Source organism: Pseudonaja textilis, chromosome 7, assembly GCF_049901715.1.
Source record: "Pseudonaja textilis isolate UNSWEBS1 chromosome 7, rPseTex1.2, whole genome shotgun sequence".
Taxonomy (NCBI): domain Eukaryota; kingdom Metazoa; phylum Chordata; class Lepidosauria; order Squamata; family Elapidae; genus Pseudonaja; species Pseudonaja textilis.
The window spans coordinates 53,665,009-53,673,200 of record NC_141996.1 but is presented as its reverse complement, the minus strand read 5'-3'; the positions used below and the strand labels follow the sequence as shown (position 1 = coordinate 53,673,200).

At 44.2% G+C, this 8,192-nt stretch overlaps 1 protein-coding gene across 7 annotated transcripts in view; it reads left to right on the top strand.

The window, feature by feature from the left end:
* The first annotated feature begins 248 nt into the window (after positions 1–248).
* ZBTB21 (zinc finger and BTB domain containing 21) overlaps positions 249–8,192 on the top strand; it is a 30,584-nt gene continuing 22,640 nt past the window's right edge. For 5 of the 7 annotated variants that reach the window (XR_015744356.1, XR_015744357.1, XR_015744355.1 and 2 more), the window contains exon 1: positions 4,617–4,829. The gene's annotated coding sequence lies outside the window, so the exon portion shown is untranslated. Of the gene's footprint in view, positions 4,830–5,284; positions 5,344–8,192 lie in introns of those variants that run through there. The other 2 variants (XM_026713663.2, XM_087937654.1) reach the window with 2 other exon arrangements.

The following is an 8,192-nucleotide window of genomic DNA, read 5'->3' as shown; positions in this document are numbered from 1 at the left end:
TTTTTTTCCTTCCCTAAACTGGGCATGGGCGCGGCCAGCTCGATGCATCTGACTTGCGAGCCACAAGTTTGGCATCCCTGTGTTAGAGGATCTCCAAACTGTGAAGTTGCTCTCCAAAGGGATGCATAATACCACTAATTTATATCTTATGCTTTGGTATTGCTATTATTTCATTTGTGTGGTTTCTTTTTTAAAAGGGTGTGCGTGTGTCCTTTTTCTCCTATTAGTATTTCTTGGTTCAGTTTTTTTTCCCCCTTTTTAGTCTTTCATAGTTTTTCAGTTTATCTTTTGTATCTTTCAACAAACATTCATACTGATGGTATCTTACATTGGATGACCTTTCCCATTGGTTTTATATGATTGTTGAACATGTTTGGGGGAGAGGACCAAATTTAGAGCACATAATAATGGAAAACCTGTAGGCCTTACCTCTCCCTCCTCTCACAACTACTAAACTGGTCTCATTCAGGAAACAGCAGAACGGCTACAAAATGTCTTTGCCCCCAGTCTTCATAGGCAGGTCCAGATATTATGGATAAAAACAACTACACAATTTAGAGTCTATAGAAGGTGGCCATACTTTCTTCACTCCTGTCCTGCCATGAATCATTCTTGAAAGCAATCAAAGGAGTTTCAGTGAACTCCGACTGCCAAATATTTAAATGAACCATTTATTCCACAGTTCTTCAACAGACTAACTGTTGCCCCGTCACCTTCCCACTGAGGACAATAGGTATAGCGCACTACTTGTTAATCTTCTTAGTATTTATTGCATGGTGAACTTGTTCTGCACTGTGCTCATCTATCTGTTAATAATGAAACCAAAGCAGGTCCCTTGAGAAGGGCTGTTCCTCTCTTGAGGCTGCTGGCACTTTCCCATTTGTCTGTTGCCTGAACTCATCTGCTTGCTTTCTCCCTATCTGCTTTAACTAACCATAAGGAGAGGGTCAAGCCCATAGATAATAGAGTTAAGATCAAGAGAATTCTGTCTATTAGCTCAGGTTCCACAGCCTCAAAAAATTCCAGATAACAGCAAAAGATATTATCTCATCAGGTTTTATCCCCCTAGGTGCTAATCTAGAACACATATGAGTAATTTATCCATTAAAACAATTAGCAAAAATCACATTTTAGATCTCTCCCAAAAACTTTTTCACATCCCTATAAAATATGTATTAATAAATAGAAAACCTGAAGGAATGTAAGTAATTTTGAATGGAAGGCTTTCCATGGAATGAATATTTTTCTACATTTAATTAAAACATTATATTTAGAGACATTTTTTAGATACCATTTATCTTTTTGTTACCAGTATATCTAATTCTACTTTAGTGAATAAGCTGCTATATCATCAGTTTGATTTTGCTTTTTATGGGGATACAGTTTTTTGTTTTATTTGTCCTTTATGACACTTATTTTTGCATAAAAGATTCTGTAATTTTCTTTTTTAATTTATTAGATTTACAGATATAATCAAAGGAAAAACAAGGAAAAAATAAAAGAAACAATAGATTTGCAGTCATTGTAAAATTAATTTAAGAAACTGACATATATTGATCTCACAGTTTTAAGTCACTATTAAAATCAGGTTATTGTGCCAGTTGGTATGCCTCAAATTTTAACATAAACCAGAATAAAAAACGACAGTACTTTTGGCCTAAGAATATTGAATATAGTTAAATACAAAACTTCAGCTGATAAATGCCCAACAAATAACTTAAAAACTTGCAAGATTAGTTATAGAGCTACTTGGCATTTGTAAGCAATTATGGAAAACAACAGTGGCCAAGGGACTGGAAAAGATAAATTCATACTCCACTACCAGAAAAGGGCAGCGGTAAAAAAAATTCCAACCATGAAACACTTGCATTTACATCATAACAGTCAAGATTTTACAATTGCAGAATGTAGAACAAAAATTGTCAGATACACAATTTACGTTCAGAAAACACTTCAGATCACACTGGTAACATGGAAAAGGCAAGATAGTTCCAAAACGACTGGTTTATTGATTATACAATGGCTTTTGATTGTCTACTATAGTCCATAACTATGAATTATGAATAATTGTCCTTTAAACATGGGTATATCAGACCACTTAACCTGCCTATTAAAGAATGCATGAAATGACCCAAAGGGAAAAAAATGAAGCAAAATCTAAAGCATACTGTACATGAATCAAAACTGGGAAAGGAACGTACTCAAACGGTATGGTATTTGCTTTATTTAACTTCTGTGCAGAATGTATCATGAGAAATTTAACGAGTTCTACGTATAATGGCTGGTTCAGAGCGCTTATGAAACAAAACTCAAGGATAGATTTAATACCTATGTATTAAAAAACAGAGACACATTAATACTGGTGGGATATTACTAGTAGGGAATCAGATCACTACTACAGGTGAAACTGGAAAAATTAGAATATCGTGCAAAAGTTCATTTATTTCAGTAATGCAACTTAAAAGGTGAAATTAATATATGAGATAGACTCATTACATGCAAAGCAAGATAGTTCAAGCCGTGATTTGTCATAATTGTGATGATTATGGCCTACAGCTCATGAAAACCCCAAATCCACAATCTCAGAAAATCAGAATATTGCATGCAATCAATAAAACAAGGATTGTACAGAGAACAATACCGGACCTCTGAAAAGTATAAGCATGCATATGTACTCAGTACTTGGTTTGGGCCCCTTTCGCAGCAATTACTGCCTCAATGCGGTGTGGCATGGAAGCTATCAGCCTGTGGCACTGCTGAGGTGTTATGGAAGACCAGGATGCTTCAATAGCGGCCTTCAGCTCTTCTGCATTGTTCGGTCTCATGTCTCTCATCTTTCTCTTGGCTATGCCCCATCGATTCTCTATGGGGTTCAGGTCAGGAGTTTGCTGGCCAATCAAGCACAGTAATCCCACGGTCATTGAACCAGGTTTTGGTGCTTTTGGCAGTGTGGACAGGTGCCAAGTCCTGCTGGAAAATGAAGTCAGCATCCCCATAAAGCTCGTCTGCGGAAGGAAGCATGAAGTGCTCCAAAATCTCTTGGCAGACGGCTGCGTTGACCCTGGACTTAATGAAGCACAGTGGACCAACACCAGCAGATGACATGGCTCCCCAAATCAACACAGACTGTGGAAACTTCACACTGGACTTCAAGCATCTTGCAGTGTGTACCTCTCCATTCTTCCTCCAGACTCATTTGGTTTCCAAATGAGATGCAAAAGTTGCTCTCATCAGAAAAGAGGACTTTGGATCACTGAGCAACAGACCAGGTCTGTTTTTCTTTAGCCCAGGTAAGACACTTCTGACGTTGTTTGTCGTTCAGGAGTGGCTTGACAAGAGGAATACGACATTTGAAGCCCATGTTGAGGATCCGTCTGTGTGTGGTGGCTCTTGATGCACTGACTCCAGCCTCAGTCCACTCCTTGTGAAAGTCCCCAACACTTTTGAATGGCCTTTTCCTGACAATCCTCTCCAGGCCGTGGTCATCCCTGCTACTTGTGCAGCTTTTTCTTCCACACGTTTCCCTTCCACATAACTTTCTATTAATGTGCTTTGATAGAGCACTTTGGGAACATCCAACTTCTTCTGCAATTACCTTTTGAGCCTTTCCCTCCTTGTGGAGGGTGTCATGGATGGTTTTCTGCACAACTGTCAGGTCAGCAGTCTTTCCTATGATTGTGACTCCTACTGAACCAGACTGAGAGACCATTTAAAGGCTCAGGAACCCTTTGCAGGTGTTATGGCTTAATTAGCTGATTAGAGTGGGACACTTTGAGCCTAGACTATTGAACCTTTTCACAATATTCTAATTTTCAGAGATTGTGGATTTGGGGTTTTCATGAGCTGTAAGCCATAATCATCTTAATTATGACAAATTACAGCTTGAGCTATCTTGCTTTGCATGTAATGAGTCTATCTCATATATTAGGTTCACCTTTTAAGTTGCATTCCTGAAATAAATGAACTTTTACATGATATTCTATTTTTTTGAGTTTCACCTGTATTATTGTGGGGAAAATGCCACTGCGTGGCTTTCTCAAAATACCGAATTCTGCTACTTCTGACTGTTTTGAGGACTGTAGGTTGAATCTGCTTTATTTTAGACAAGTACAGCTTTCTTAGTTCTTAACCGGTTTTATTCTGTTTCAACAGGCTGTACACTTTTTTTTTAAACCTAGCATTCTGGAAGAGGCCGAGAGCTGTCACACACACACACAAAAACCCCAAAACGATAAACTCTCGCCTTTCCCCCCAATTTGAACGCCTGGACTTGGAAGTTCTTCGGCTTGCCTCCTTCGGGAAAATCGGTCATCTTGGAGCCGAAAACAATGTGCTTGACAGCTTGCTTCTGCAACCTCAGCTCTACAAAATCTTCGTCCTCTCCAAATCGTTCTTCGGCGCAGGATACCCGCCCCGGTTCTGTCAGCCTCAACGGTAGCGGTCGCCCCGCAATCTCACGGGCGGCTCTCCCACGACTCACGCCGTTGTCTCGATCCCAGCATGGCCCGGCGGCGCTTCCCAAAGGGGAGAGGAAGGGAACCACCGCGCGGGAGAAGAGTCTCCCCCTCAGGACTCTTCGTCTCGGCGCCCTTCTCGCCTTCCCCCGCACCCCTCGTCTGAGAATCGAGCGCGTTCCCCCTCCTCCATCCGGCTAACCTCGACCAATCGAAAAGATGCGCACGTGATATGCGTTCCCAACGATGACTTCATCCCTGGTGTGGGATGACGTCAAATTCAAGATGGATGGTATCACGACGGTGGCGGCGGCGCGCGCGGGTGAGTCGTAAAAGGAGACGGCCGAAGGGGGAAGGAAAAGGGGTGCGCGGAAGGTAAGTAAGAGACCCCAGTTGTTGCTCCTTTAAGGTGGGACTTCTCCTGGACAAAGGTTCGGGTTTCCCTGTGCACAAAGGCGTCTTTTCCTGACGTAACTCTGAGGTATATTTTCCCCCTACCGAGTAGGGCTGCGGTCTTAAGCTCCCATGTGCGCCTGCGCCAGTTACAAAAGGAGTTCCTATCCCTTTACAGCGCATGCGTGGGTCCGAAGAGACGCGTTCACGCTGTGGCATAGATTCACGTTGCTTTTATTAGTTGCCTAGCGCGCGTGTCTGTTGCCCATTTTTAGCTCAGGGATGCTTCTTTTTCTGTGTTGCGCCTGCGCTTTGCCCATATACAACAACATTAACTGCCTACGCGGTTAGTTTAGGAATAATTATTTGGGTGGGGTATAATACAACGCAATGAGCATGCGCCGAAAATGAATGCGCAGTAATGGTTTTTGAATAGTATGATGTCATTTTGGGCAAGACATAATTGGGCCAGGATCGTTCCTCGCGGAAAGGAAGGGTGGGTGTTGATGTCTTAAGTTTCAGGGTTCGTTAATGCTTTGTGCTTTTTGTTCCTATCGGTGCAACCATTTCTGAACCCTCAAGTGTTGAAGCTTAGCTCCTAAAATTCCCAAACAGGATAGGAATTACTTATTTTTTATTTATTATGAATAAATAATTATAAAAGTTAAAGGCTAAAATAACCCTGGGGGACATTTATAATTTGAGAAAGTTGTCTTAGCCAGAGATAGCAAACTTTGAACTGGGAGGCCTTGGGATGCAGCCCATACAGTACAGTAATTCCTTTAAACTTGTCTTCCCAAATATTCTCAAGGTGTATTTTATAGAATTATAGAAACAATGTCCTTATACATTTTGGAGGAGCATCTGTTGGGGCTACTTTTCACGTTGCAGTTTGCTGGGAAACCACACGTTTAGAAGCACTGCTTTCATTAAATACTTTTGAAAAGCATGTTTGCCTTCTGGTAAAAAATCAATGTGCAGGGGGGGTTGAATTTCATGAGTGATAACTGATTAATTATGCTTCTAGTGTCAGTACTACTAAGGACTGATTAGTTGAAGCTAGGTGTAAAAATTTTCATATTTATATCATCAGCCAATATGTGTTTCCATGGAAGCCCACTGGATAAAATACAGAGAAGACAAGATCTGTTGCGACTTTATTTCTGTGGGAGCAGAGAAGTATGGGGGAGGTTTGTATTTGAACAGTACAGAGACAGAGTCATGAATGGATAGGAAGTCTGCAAAAGTCTTATGTATCTACAACTATAATCTCCACAGTCCCTTGTCACTGATCTTGCTGCCTAAGGATCATCATGAGTATTGCACTTCAAATTAACTGGCAGACTTTTAGCTCATACAGTTTCTTATGCTCTCCAGCAGCAACCCTTTGCAGAGAAGGCAAATTCAGGAAAACAAGATCCACTACAACAGGGTTGTCAAACTCAATTTCATTGAAGACTATAGTTTATAGATTATAGTTGCCCTCAAAGAGCCAGCAGTTGAGTCACTGTGACTAGGTGGATGTGGCTGGTTGCTCCTGGCCTGCTTGATGCCGCTCACTGGGCATGGCTGACTCAGGGCAACTGGGTTAGGGCAGAATAATTGGCTAACTCGATGTGGGAACAATTTGGTGTCCCACAAGCTCCTTGCCTCCCCAAACTGCTGGTAGCCAAGTGTGTGTTTGCATGCATTCTACATTTGGGAGCTTTAACCACAGAGAAAGGAGAGGGCCTTCTCCCAAGCCCAGACATGATTGGCAGTTTGCAAGCTCAGATATGGATAAAAATATCTCCAAGCTTGGAATGATGTGTGTTTGTATGCATATGTGTGCATAGCACGTCAAAGGAGACGTTCTCCCAATCCTAGACATTGTTGGCGTTTTCCTGTCCAGTGGCCTCTTCCAGCAAAGCAGGAGGCGGAGGATGATATTACTGTGTGTGAAAGTGTGGAGGAGAAAGTTTGCAGAAAGCAGTTTCCTCCAAGTCCAACTTCTGCTTTGACAGAACTTTGGAGAGCAAGAGGTGGCAGCAAGGGAGTAGTACTCCCTGATCCTGCACGAGGGAGGCTGGCCCTTCTCAAAAGGGAATCCCCTTTTCCAATCGTGTGTGGTAAGGATACTGCCTTGTTGGGGCAGCCTTCCCTCATGCAGCTCCCCTGCCAGCCCCTCTTCTTCAGAGATCTGAGCTTCCACATGAAGCAGCGATGTTCTCCACCTCCTGGGGGGCAGGCAAGGCTGGAAGAGGGGATCCAGAGGTCTCTAGCAGAGGAAGATGAGACCAGCAGAGGAAGGTGAGTGCCAAAGTCTAATCCACCAGAGGAGCCTTGCCGTCCCTCTCAGGCCACATGGAGGACCCCTGGTTGGCAGTGCGGGCTGCCCGGAGCCCTGGGCAGCGGAGGGCAAGTGCCCAGCCCAGTCCCCGAGCTTCTGGGACACCAGGACCCCAAAGCCCAGCCTAGCCCCACTTACCTGAGGGGGCCCTCAGCTGTGCTTACCTCCTCAAGGTTGCTGCTGCTGTGCTTGCTTTCCTTGTCCAGGTTGCTCATTGTGGGCGTGGAAGGGCAGAGTGGTGGTTTAGAGGGAAGTCCATTGCCTCTCCATGCGAGGAGACCAGGCTTTGTAACCAAAGCATCCTGAGAGATAGGATGGGAGACTACCAGGACAGGACAGGAAAAGGGGGCAAGGGGATGGTGAAAGGGCAGCAGGACTGCTGATGGCCAAGTGCTAAGGCAGGACTTTCCTCAGACCGACCCTCCCTCTAATTCCATTCTGCCTCCTTCCCTTCCCTCTTTCCTTCTTCCCTGCCTCCTGCCTTCTCATTCCCATCTGCTCCCTCGCTCTCTCCTACCCCTCCTCCCTTCCCTGCTTCCCATTCCCATCTCCTTCCTTCCTCTCTCCCTCCTCATTCCTTCCTCCTTCCCATCCCTCCTTTCTCCCTCCCCTCCTTCCCTGCTTATCATTTCCATCTCTTTCCTTCCTACCTTCCTGTTTCCTTCCTTCCCTGTCTCCCTCCTCCTCATTCCCATCTCCTTCCTTCCCTCCCTCCTTCCTTCCCTGCTTCTCATTCCCATCTTCTTTATTCCTTCCTTCCTGTTTCCTTCCCTCCCTCCTTCCCTCCATCTCATACCCATCTCCCTCCCTCCCCTTCCTTCCCTGCCTTCCTTCTCATTCCCATCTCCTTCCTCCCTCTCTCTGTGCCCAGGAAGGACTGAGGGGAGGGGGATAAGATGGCAGCACTGCCAGTGGCCATACCAATGGTAGCTGTGCCTTTCCCACGTGGGGGCGGGGCGGTCCCAATGAAAGGGAAGCACTCGTAGGCCATGGAGATGCTGGTGGCTTGCATGGTG